Source organism: Plecotus auritus (genome assembly GCF_963455305.1).
Source record: "Plecotus auritus genome assembly, chromosome: 5".
Classification (NCBI taxonomy): Eukaryota; Metazoa; Chordata; class Mammalia; order Chiroptera; family Vespertilionidae; genus Plecotus; species Plecotus auritus.
This window is the reverse complement of record NC_137776.1, coordinates 149,814,399-149,826,840: the sequence shown is the minus strand read 5'-3', so window position 1 is coordinate 149,826,840 and position 12,442 is coordinate 149,814,399. Positions and strand designations below refer to the sequence as shown.

General features: G+C 40.9%; 1 pseudogene across 1 annotated transcript; it reads right to left on the bottom strand.

The window, feature by feature from the left end:
- Positions 1-8,251: 8,251 nt before the first annotated feature.
- Positions 8,252-10,984, bottom strand: LOC308248331 (protein FAM161A-like; annotated as a pseudogene). Its single transcript has 2 exons — positions 10,889-10,984; positions 8,252-10,526 (listed from the first exon to the last, which is right to left on the bottom strand). The product of its transcript is annotated as a protein FAM161A-like (transcript).
- Positions 10,985-12,442: the final 1,458 nt, after the last annotated feature.

Here is a 12,442-nt window from a genome sequence, read left to right as displayed (position 1 = left end):
GTCCAGGGGCAGGGATATGCGCTCAAGCAGGTGACTAGGCATTGGTTCATCCCTCCCGTCCAGTTGGTTAGCAAGGACTTAGTCACTCCCTAGACTGGGAAGTGTGGTCTCTAGCTGGGTGTCCATGTGTCCATGAAGCCGGGGGGCGAGGGGTGGGGGTTGAGGGGGGAATTCAAAAGAATTCTGAGTTAAAGAAATAGTCCTGTTTTCTTTGTTCTGCATTTTCTCCCCTCATGCTTTGTAGGTTCCCCAGCTTCTGATATTCTTTCTCTAATTGGATTTTCTCTAATAAGGTCTAGACCAGCCTTGGGCAAACTACGGCCCGTGGGCCGGATCCGGCTGTTCTATCTGGTTCTCTTGCTCTCCCCTTCGCTCCTTTACTTTGAATTTATATTAGTTCACACAAACACTCCATCCATGCTTTTGTTCCGGCCCTCCGGTCCAGTTTAAGAACGCATTGTGGCCCTCGAGTCAAAAAGTTTGCCCACCCCTGGTCTAGACCTTATCAACTTGAGGATTTGTTTTTGGATGAGGCACTCATTTGGTCCTGGAAGAGGCATTCTAGAGCTAGTCCCTCTGCTCAGGGGGCTTGGAATCGTAGAGAATTGCCTGGATAAACTGTCTCCCCGCTCATAAAAATGAAAATAATAAAATTGTCATGCCCAGTTTTCAGGGTTTGAGGATCAGAAATGGGCATGTGAAACAGGATTGTGAGTGGAGGGGGCATGAATGGGATATTTCTTCCTAAGCTGTGAATTTAGGAAGTAACTGAATTAACACTCCTCTCCAAGTGGTGGGAATCATGGTTATTGAAACCCAGGTGAGCCAAACGTTTATGTACCTCTTGCCTTGAATGTGGATTACAAGTTAGGGTTCAATAAATTTCAGATTCAGCTAGACATTGATCACCAGTATGTGCCAAGAGTCATGCTCAACAGTTTTACATATAAAAATGGATGTGACCATTGTCATCCTTAAGTAAGCAAGACTCAGGAAAACTGTGGCTTCATAGGAGGCAGAACCAGATTCAGGTTTACCATGGGTCCTGTCTGTGTTCCTTCAAATCTGAGTGGGTTGTGGTTTTTCCAAGCGGTTCAAAGTGCCTCTTACCTTCAATTCCCTAGGTACCAGTCTGGTGCAATAGTATAAGAGTAGGTAGGTTTGCCCTAGCTGGTTTGGCTCGGTGGATAGAGCGTCTGCCTGCAGACTGAAGGGTCCCAGGTTCAATCCTGATCAAGAGCACATGCCTGGGTTGCGGGCTTGATCCCCAGTGGGGGGCATGCAGGAGGCAGCCAGTAAGTGATTCTCTCTCATCATTGATGTTTCTATCTTTCTCTTCCTCTTCCTCTCTGCAATCAATAAAAATATCTATACTAATAAAAGCCTAGGTGGTGTCTCACCCTTGTCTCATCACAAGATGGCCGCCCCCATATCGTCACAAGATGGCCGCCCCCATGTTGCCACAAGATGACCGCCTCCATGTCATCACAAGATGGCTGGCAGGGGAGGGCAGTTGTGGGCAACTGGGCCGGCAGGAGAGGGCCGTTGGGGGTGATTGGGCTGGCAGGGGAGCAGTTAGGTGTTGATCGGGCCGGCAGGGGAGCGGTTAGGGGGTGATCGGGCTGACAGGCAGGCGAGTGGTTAGGAGCCAGCAGTCCCAGATTGTGAGAGGGTGCAGGCTGGGCTGAGGGACTCTCCCCTCCCCCCGCCAAGTGCACGAATTTCGTGCACCGGGCTTCTAGTATATATATAAAAAAAGAGTAGGTAGGTTTGTGTTCACTAACTTGTAACTTAATTTATGCAGATAATTGTTTTCTCCATTCTTTGTAATAGGTTTACCTTACATATATTTACCTTTTGTTTTGATAACTCAGTCTTTACTGATACATTGCATGTAGGTTTTTGCCATGTAACTCTTCCATGGAATTGAAGTTCATTGTGTAAAAACTGAAGTTCTAGTATGATAGGTTTGCAGTGCCTTTTTCATAACTAGATGTTTTTATCACTTATAATAAGGACAACATATTTCGTCAATAGGCTCATTCACCTTTATTAAGTTTCTGTTATTTACCAGGCGATAGGGAAGTGTTTGACAAATTATAATGATTCTCAGTGTCTGAGAGATGGGATTTTTTAAAGAATATATTTTATTGATTTTTTACAGAGAGGAAGGGAGAGGGAGAGTTAGAAACATCGATGAGAGAGAAACATCAATCAGCTGCCTCCTGCACACCCCCTATTGGGGATGTGCCCGCAACCAAGGTACATGCCCTTGACCGGAATCGAACCTGGGACACCCTTGAGTCCACAGGCCGACGCTCTATCCACTGAGCCCAACTGGTTAGGGCAGAGATGGGATTTTTAATGGGTTATTTAAGACTTCATGACTGAGAAGCAGCAGCTGGTTCCAAACCCGTGGAGCGTTTATACAGGGTTTTTAAAAATTGCACTTTTGCTAATGGCTCACTGAGGTTGTGACTTTCCCAAAAGTTTTCCAACAAATCAGGGCCAGGGATCCAGTTCTTAATTTCAGCATCCTGTTTAATTCCATCAAGAGACGGCTGCCCCTCGTCAGCTTGAGCCAGAGTGATGACATTTCAAGTCCCCTCCGCTGCAGGTTCATGGTTTGTTTGCTTCTCAAGGATGTCTTCTCTTCACTCTCGCTTGGCAATGAAGTCTGCAGATCACCAGTTTCAAGCTCCCCTGAGCAAGATGACGCTTGTCTTTAAGGGTAATGACCAAGGGAACTTACTCCCTGGACTTCTTGCACTTCAACAGTTCAGTGGTTTTAATTGGGTTCGTTTTTCTAGAGAAGCTTTCCCCAAACTTTTTGTCTGCATCCAAATCACCAGGAGGACTAGTTAAAATTCAAATTTCTGTGCCCCAGTCTCAGAGTTTTGGCTCAGTGGGTCCGTGTGGGAGCCGAGAATTTGTATTTCTCAAACTAAGTTGCCCGGTGGTCCTGAGGGTGCTGGTTTGGACCAGCATTCCTAACAATAGAGCTATTAGTATATTCAGAAAATGTTTGAATATTTTCATATTCTCTTAAGACTGGAACCATACCACAGTTTAGGCTTTGGGGCTGAGGGTTAAAAGAAAAATGACAGCCGAAACCGGTTTGGCTCAGTGGATAGAGCGTCGGCCTGCGGACTGAAGGGTCCCGGGTTCGATTCCGGTCAAGGGCATGTACCTTGGTTGCGGGCACATCCCCAGTGGGGGGTGTGCAGGAGGCAGCTGATCGATGTTTCTCTCTCATCGATGTTTCTAGCTCTCTATCCCTCTCCCTTCCTCTCTGTAAAAAATCAATAAAATATATTTTTTAAAAAAAAGAAAAATGACAATAAAATGCAAGGCATACTGTTTGTGTGTGTGTGTGTGTGTGTTTTATTGATTTCAGAGAATAAGGGAGAGGGAGAGAAAGAAACAGCAATGATGAGAGAGAATCATTGATCAGCTGCCTCCCACACCCCGCCTTCTGGGCATCGAGCCCACAACCTGGGCGTGTACCCCAACCTGGAATTGAACGATGACCTCCTAGTTCATAGTTTGATGCTCAACCACTGAGCCACACTGGCCGGACAAGGCATACTGTTTTGAAGTTGCTGTTCTTGCATTAGTCCCTGTTCCCAAAACTATTTTTTTCTTTTTAATTAAAGTTTGTTTTGGATAACGTTGGTTAACGCTATAGAAGTTTCAGGTGTAAAATTTTATTATACATCATCTGTATATTGCATTGTGTATTTATCACCATATATTTGACCCCCTTTACCCTCTTCTTCTCCCACCCTCCTTCCCCTCTAGTACCCACCATTCTGTTATCTGTCTATGAGTTTGTTTTGTTTTGTCTATTGCTTTTTGTTTTATGTCCCACATATGAGTGAAATCATATGGTTCTTGTCCCCAAAACTAACTTTTGAAGCTGAATGTTATAATAGGTCTAAACCAAAGTCAAGTTTTTAAAAACTTTGCTTTTTAACTTAGCCATAACTTAATGTGAGTTATGTGAGTCTTCTACAGCTTGGAAAACCTACTGAAAGGACCTAATGTACAGTGGAAGCCTCAAGAATGTACATGTGTGTAATTAGAGAGATGATGCATAATCAAAGGTTAGAAATTGTTCTCTGAAAAATTGGAATACTTACTGTGTGTTGAACAACAAGCTGCTGACTGTTATAGAATGTTTTTATTCAAATTATCATAAGATTCAGCCAGCCATCATTTATGGAGGATGTGATCTCACTTAGCACGTGGCAAGGTGGCCTCTGGGCAGATGACCAAGGTGAAATTGTTCCAGTGAGGGGCCTGGGGAAGAACCTGCTGATAGCAGTGGAAGGATGTGGGTGAGGCACTGCCCTGAGGAAACTGACCGCAAGGGAGGGCAGGCAGCTCTCAGCATCTTGGATGTGAATTACTACGTTGACATTAGTTGGCTAGGACCACCAGTGATGCCATTCCAACAAGTGGCTGGCAGAACTGTGTGCCAGGCACTGAGCCAAGGGCTTCCAGATGTTCTCTCCTGATATATATATATTTTTATTCTATAAAAGTATTGTACAACTCTGATTCTCCATTTGGAAAACATGGCAAGGTACAAAGAAGGAAATTAAAATCCCCCATTGCACCACCAAGGAAAATATACTTTGTATGCCAATTATGTCAAATATAACGCAGGTGATTAATAATAAGAGCACTGGTTGAGTGTTACCATGTGTCAAGGATAGGCGAGCGCTTCGTGTTATCTCACTGAATCTTCACAAGTGCTCAGTGAAGTGGTTAATGGTTTCACATCATTTAACATATGAGGAAACTGAGGCACACGGATTCAGTGAACAGCCTGAGATCAGACAGCTAATAGTTGATGGAGTCCGATTTAACCCTGTTGGTCACCATCAAAAGCCCCATTGTCTTTTTTTTATTTTATTTTTTAATAAATCTTTATTCAGATTATTAAAATTGTTTCTCCATTTTCCCACCATGGCTCCCCTCCACCCAGTTCCCACCCCACCTTCTGCCCTTACCTCCCCAACACTGTCCTCATCCATAGATGTATGATTTTTGTCCAGTCTCTTCATGAACCCCTCATACCTCTTTCCCCCTGAGAATTATCAGTCCACTCCCTTTCTATGCCCCTGATTCTATTATATTCACCAGATTATTCTATTCCTCAGGTTTTTAATTCACTTGATTTTTAGGTTCACTTGTTGATAGATATGTATTTGTTGTTCATAATTTTTATCTTTACTTTTTTCTTCTTCCTCTTCTTTAAGAATACCTTTCAGCATTTCATATAATACTGGTTTGGTGGTGATGAACTCCTTCAGCTTTTTCTTATCTGTGAAGCTCTTTATCTGCCCTTCAATTCTGAATGATAGCTTTGCTGGGTAGAGTAATCTTGGTTGTAGGTTCTTGCTATTCATCACATTGAAAATTTCTTGCCACTCCCGTCTGGCCTGCATAGTTTCTGTTGAGAAATCAGCTGACAGTCATATGGGTGCTCCCTTGTAGGTAACTAACTGTTTTTCTCTTGCTGCTTTTAATATTCTCTCTTTGTCTTTTGCTCTTGGCATTTTAATTATGATGTGTCTTGGTGTGGTCCTCTTTGGATTCCTTTTGTTTGGGGTTCTGTGCGCTTCCTGGACTTGTAAATCTATTTCTTTCACCAGGTGGGGGAAGTTTTCAGTCATTATTTCTTCAAATAGGTTTTCAGTATCTTGCTCTCTCTCTTCTTCTGGCACCCCCATAATTTTGATGTTGGTATGCTTGAAGTTTTCCCAGAGGCTTCTTACACTATCTTCAACTTTTTGGATTTTTTTTTTTGCTTTTTGCTTTTTCGGTTGAGTGTTTTTTGCTTCTTTGTATTTCAATTCTTTGTCTTGATTCTTGTGTTCCTCTAGTCTGTTTTTGGGTCTCTGTATAATATTTTTTATTTCAGTCAGTGTATGTTTAATTTCTAGTTGGTCCTTTTTCATATCTTCGAGGGTCTCGTTATATTTATCGGCCTTTTCTAGGATGTTCTTGAAAAGCCTTATAACTGTGGTTTTGAATTCTATATCCAGTTGTTTGTTTTCCTCCATTTCTTTCGTTGTGTTCTGTTTCTTTCATGCCGCATTTTCACTGCTTCCCTGAGTTGGTAGGGTAGATTTGTGTGCTAGGTTTCCTATATGGCCCAATGGGTCGGCCTCCCGAGTTAACCTGAGGTGGACACTCTTGGTGCACCCCTTTGTGGACTGTGTGTACAGCCTTGTTGTAATTAAGTCTTGATTGTTGTTGGTATCACTGGGAGGAATTGACCTCCAGGCCAGTTGGTTGTAAGGATCAGCTGTGTCTATGCTGGGAGAAGTTCGGTGCTGGAGACAGCCTTATAGGATTAGACTTGCCAAATTGCAATAGCCTCTGTGCTCAGCTTGGATGGGGTGGAGTCTCAGTCTTGGCTTCCCGTCAGCCGTGCCCTTGCGCGCACGTGTGCTCCTTCAGACCTCTGCCTTCCCCGGCTCCCGAGTCTCCGCCCGAGAGTCCAGATTCCCCCCACAAGAGCGTGGGTCCCCAGGGGCTCGCCTGGAACTGGGGTTCACTGCAGTCAGAACTGGGGCTCAGTGCAGTCAGGAGCCTCTGACTCCCTTCCACTAGGGAAAGTCTGTGGTAACCTCCGCAGCCTTTGTGCGCACTGGCACGCGCGCGCCTTCAGTCCTGCCCCATTGTCTTAATTGTACTGTTCTACCTGCTTATCCACATGGTTTTAGAACTTGCTTCTCACTTTCTTTTTCTGTCTTTTTTTCTGCTTGAGGTGTAACTGACATATAAAATTCTAAGCTATTTAAAGTATATACAACATGATGATTTGATACATGTATACACTGTGAAAGGATTCCCTCCATAGAATTAACACATCCACCACCTCACATATTTACTTTTTTTGGTGACATCACAAGTTCTACTCTCTAAGCAAATTTCAGTTAAACAAACAGTATTAGCCTTAGACCTTATTCACCTTATAGGTAAGTTTATATTCTTTTTTTTTTTTTTTTTTTTTTTTTTACTTATCCAAACCTTTATTAAGTATCTATGATATGCACAATCCTGTGCAAAATATTAAAGGAATACAAAGAGGAATTTTAAAATGATGCCAACTATCAAGGAGTTTACAATCTAATGGTAGTGACAAATAGTTTAACACAAACTATAAAAAAGGAATAGCAAATAAATCTTTGCCCTTAATTAGAAAAAAATTACCTTATTTTTTCATTTAAAGCATAAATTTCCAGTAAGTAAATACCACTATTATATACCTTTATTAGTTAATCCTCTTTATAAGTTGATTATTTTTTATAAAAGAAAATGTCTATCACATCTTTATGACTGGTTTAAATTCTTACAACAAAAAATTTGCTTACAGAGGAAAAATGATAAAAGTCATAACATGATTCTCAGAAAGACAAAGTGTGTCTGCAATAACATGTAAAAAATTGAACACCCTGGTTCTAGTATTAAAGAGGTAAGCCTGAATTACTTTGGAGACTTGCCTTGGACAAGTTATGCACAATAGCATCTCATTTAAAACCAGCTTGTTATTTATTATGATTATAATTCAGAATGCTATAATTATTTCTATCTGCCATAATACACAAGGTTAAAAAATAAGTATAAAAACTTTTCTAATAATTTATATGTCAAAAATAATTTAGAATAAAACCAGAGATAAAAAGAAAAACTGATAATAGGGTGGATAATTTAATAATAAACTTTCAGTGCAGAAATAAATGTAAATTTGCAAGTACCTATTTTCCCCTATATTATATTACTTTTAAAAAATGGTCCAGATTTTAAAAATTAAATAAAGATAAAAATGGTTCAGATAAGAAAGTTAACTAGTAAAACAACTGTGAGGGTTCATTTTGTGAGATGTATTGCAGAGAAAAAGAATGGGCAAACAGTACAATTTTAAAATAATGTATTGATTCATGCTTTCCAGAACATTTTTTTCAAACAAATCACCAAAGGACAATACTTTTCTCTGCTCTCAATGCTAAGCCAGTTTATTCTACCAAAAATAATGACATAATAACTAATCAGTTTGTGACAGCTGTGATTCTCAACTGCTTTTAAAAAAATACAAGTAAGAGCAAAGTTGCAAACAGAGCACACGTAGCCATTTAAAAAACTGAATAGGCAAAGCCTTACTCCAACTAAATGACTAATTAGCTGGATTTGCCTTTTTGGCTACAGATAACTTTGCTAAAGAGCCCTGCACACATCAGAAGGGTTCCTTCCCATCCATGTTCCTAACAAAACAAGCAAAGCTGCTCACACCGAATGCTGCAAATAACAGCAACAGCACAGAGAGAAGGCCCTGCTGATTCTGTTGTATTCTCCAACAGATTTCTCCGCTTTCTTCTTCGGCTTCTTTTTCCTTGCAAGAATCCTGGCTGTTGGTTTCAGTGAAATAATTTTCTTCCTCATTCTCTCTTTCTTCTATATTTTCTTCTTCATTAAAGCTTTATCTTCAGTGAAACTTTTCATCTCTTGATTGCTGAAGGACTCAAATATTTTTCCACTTTGGCCTTTCTTTGAAACAAACTTACCAGGTATTCCTAGTGCTTGTAGGGTGTTAGAATAATGCTTTTCTGCTGCCATTCTTGCATTTTTCTGAGCAACTCTTTGAAATAGCAGTGGCCTGAGTTCTAACTTTTCTTCTCTTCTAGTTCTCGTTGGTATTCTCTCATCCTTTCCTTTCCACTCTTTCTGATAGATTTTATTCTGGATTTAGACATTTGAGCTAAACTTTGATGTGAGTCATAAGCCTTAGTTCGGGTTGTCAGGAGTTTCTGCAATTCCTTCATTCTTTGTTTCTGCTTAGTTAGGATCCGAGTTCTCTCTTCCAACGTTTTCTTTTCCTCAAGTGATCTGGTGGCTTGTTCTCTTCCTCTGGAAGATACTGTGGGCATTGGAGGTTTGCAGTTATAAGGCACATGCTTTGCATTTGGACTTCTTTCTTACTGGTGACTTGTGCCTTAGAGACTGATAAGCCCAATGCGTTTCTTTCAAATTTTCTTCATCTGCTTTATTATCTGCCTAATTTTTCTCTCTTTTAGTGGGTGCATGTGAGGTTGCATGAAGATCAGATGGTTTGTAAACTAACAGGATTTTTGGACTTTTCTGTTCTGAGAGGTGCTTCTGATATCTCTCAGGAGGTTCTCCAAAATCAGCAATCTGGCTCTTAGACTTGCATTTATACTTCAACTTTTCAGCCTGTTTGGGATCCTTGGGCTTCCTTGCAGCAAAACTTCTGTTAGGTGGACTCTAAGGCAGAGGGGATGAATTCAGTAAAAGTTCTTGGGCTCTCCGCTGTGTCTTAATGTTTCTAAAGAGCTCTTCTTCTTCTTTTAACCTGTAATTGGTAGTTGAACCGTAAGTAGATCGAGGTATCGAGGTATAGGTCTGGCTTTAAATCGATTTGTTTTCTTTTTAGACTTAATAAAGTCTCTCAGCTGCTTTTCCCGGATTGCTCGCTTTTGTTCCTCCCTTGCAATAAACTTAAGTGGCTTTTGTGAGGCCAAAAGCGCTTCTTTGTTTTTCTCCTCCATAGTTCTCCTCCATTCTTCATTTTGCTTGACTATATCATGATAAAAGGGGGAAAAGACAAATTCTGGAACTGGATTGGCTCGGAATTTTTTCTTACACTCTGAATCTTCTTGTTTTTTGAGCAGTTTGTGTACCATTTTAACATCTGATTTGTATTTCATGTTCTCTTCTTTTTTCTTCTGTTCTCTAATCATCATTTGAAAAGGCTCAGGTACTGTAATCTTTGTCACCCATTCTTTTTATTTCTTCCTTGTTTTTTTAATTGCTGGGAAATCAGCATCTTCACACTGAATGTAATCTTTAACAGAAAAGTTGGTTCACATGTTGTTGATGAGCTCCTTAGCATAGGTCATCATTCTGCTTTTCTCAGGATAGTCTTTTTCTAAGTTGGGCAGCTCATCTTCAGAGGAAGACACAATCAAGGAGGAAGAATGACCTAAATCAGGTTCTGAAAGTGATGTGATTAACGAGATAGGGTGATAGTTCTTTTCTGCTACACACTTGGAAGAGACACTAGAAGCTTCGTCCCTGATGATCACTGGCTGCACATTCTTAAATTTAATTTATTCTAGTACATTTTCTCTAACTTTGCCATAGTTTCCATGTGGGCAGTCTTCAGCTCTTGTAGTTTCCTGAAATATTCTTCATTAGAGTGGTAAATATCAGAAAAGTCCACAGGGGCCTCATAGTTCATATATGTTAGGTTATTCACCACGGAAATGATGTTAAAGTCAGTCATCACCTGCGCCCGTCCCACTGCCTTCTCATCTTCCTGTTCCTCCTCTTTCTCTTCCTCTTCATCCTCCTCTTCCTCCAAGGCTGCCATTGCAGCCACCAGATCCTCTAGAGTCCTCGACCTGGGCAGCCCGCGCAGGGGTGTTGCGATTTACCGGGGCATGGATACTGGAGGCCGCCAGCTCCGCCTTGTACTCTTTTCTAACATCTCCCTATCTCCCCCAGCCCTGACAATCACCATTCTACTGTTTCTAAGTTTGACTTTTTTAAAAATTCCACATATAACTGAAAACGTGTGATAGTCTTGTCTGGCTTATATCACTTAGCATAATGCCCTCCAAGTTTTTCCATATTGTCCCAAATGGCAGGATTTCCTTCTTGTAAAGATTGAATAATCTTGGGGTGTGTGTGTGTGTGTGTGTGTATGTGTGTGTGTGACATTTTCTTTATCTATTCATCTGTTGAGGGACACTTAGGTTGTTTCCAAACCTTGGCTATTATGAATAATGCTGCAATGAATGTGGGAGTGCAGATATTTCTTTGAGATTGTGATTTTGTTTCCTTGGATATATACCCCGAAGTGGGAATCCTGGGTCATAATGGTAGTTCTATTTTTCATTTCCGGAGAAACCTCCGTAGTGTTTTCCATAGTGGTTGCAGCAATTCCCATTCCCATCAGCAGTGTATAAGGTTTTTCTGCTCTTCACATTAAGCTATCACAAGTCCTACACCCTCCCCCCAATATTTCTTCAGTCTTCAGTTCTTTTTTTGGCAACATTGAATGATACACCACCATTTATTAGACTACTTCTGCAATGTTGCATGGTTATTTTTACCACATTTTAACTCCGATAACTAGTAGTACATTAACAATCTTCAAATATAGAACTGTTTCTTCTTTTGAAATATTTCCTTGAAATAATCTCAAGAATGGAATTACTAGATCGTAGTGTGGTAATGCATTATAAGCCTTTATTTCATTTCTATAGTTAGCTTTCTTGTTTGCATAAAAGTAAAATCTCTTCCCTCCACCCAACACTAGCATCTCAGACAAGAGTTATTTTTATCAAGCATTTCAGGTGTAATATTTTGGGGGGAATGTTTTATATATGGCAAAATTAAAGGAAGGAAATACACTGTTCCCCTTTTCATAATACAACACATCAGAACTCAAGTGAGGTCTATGCGCCGAAACCTCTGCCCTTCTGGTTTTCTTTCTGATATTGCATGAAGTGACCCGTATCCTACTTCTGCATAAAAGACACTTGATGAGAAAGACAAAGCTTTTGTTCTTTGGGTGAGTGATTCATTGGTTGATTGCCTAGCGTTTTCCACTTGGGAGCAAATTCCTTCTGTGATTTCCAGAGCTTGAAGAGACATTAGTTTGCTTTTCAATTTACATGGCCATTCTACTGAATCCAGCACATAGCACTCTGCGATTGGAATAGCCCCGATACATAACTTCACATTTGGAATGTAAAGCTCAACCATTCTTAATAGTTTAGTTTATTGACCACTCTTTTCTTTCCCCTAAGGTTACTTGTATGTTAGTATTTTTTAAAGAAGACTGCCATTTTAGTGCCACCCCATGCATATCCTCTGCAGTGAAATCCTTTTAAAAACAACTATAGTCCCTTGGAAAGCAAGTCACTCAGGATGAGGAAACATTGATCTGGGGTGGGGGTAAGGGGCGGTGGTGGGGAGGAGCCAGTGAGCCCTTGTCTATAATGTTCCTTTTTCTCCTTTAACCCTCTAAGAAAAGTAAGCATGATGTATAGGAAAATGCATGAGCAGGGGGTCTGAGTCTCAGGGACAGGGCTGGGTAGAGCAGCAGGATTAGGCAGTTGAGGGGTGGCCATTTTTAAGGTCCATGGCAGACCGTCACCACCTGTATATTTGTTTTACTTGAATGACTAGATTTTTAATTAAAGAAAAACTTGTATTTAAAAAAACAACAACCTTATGAAGTTTTAGGTTACTTCCAATTTCTTTCCTTCCTTACACCCTTTCAGCTAATCCAGGACTCTTGGCCTTGCTGACTCTCCCCTTCAGTGCTGTGTTCTGAGATCAGCAGAGGAAGAGTACCTGCGCTCAGCAACTGGGGGGCCACATCCCCGATTCCGTTACC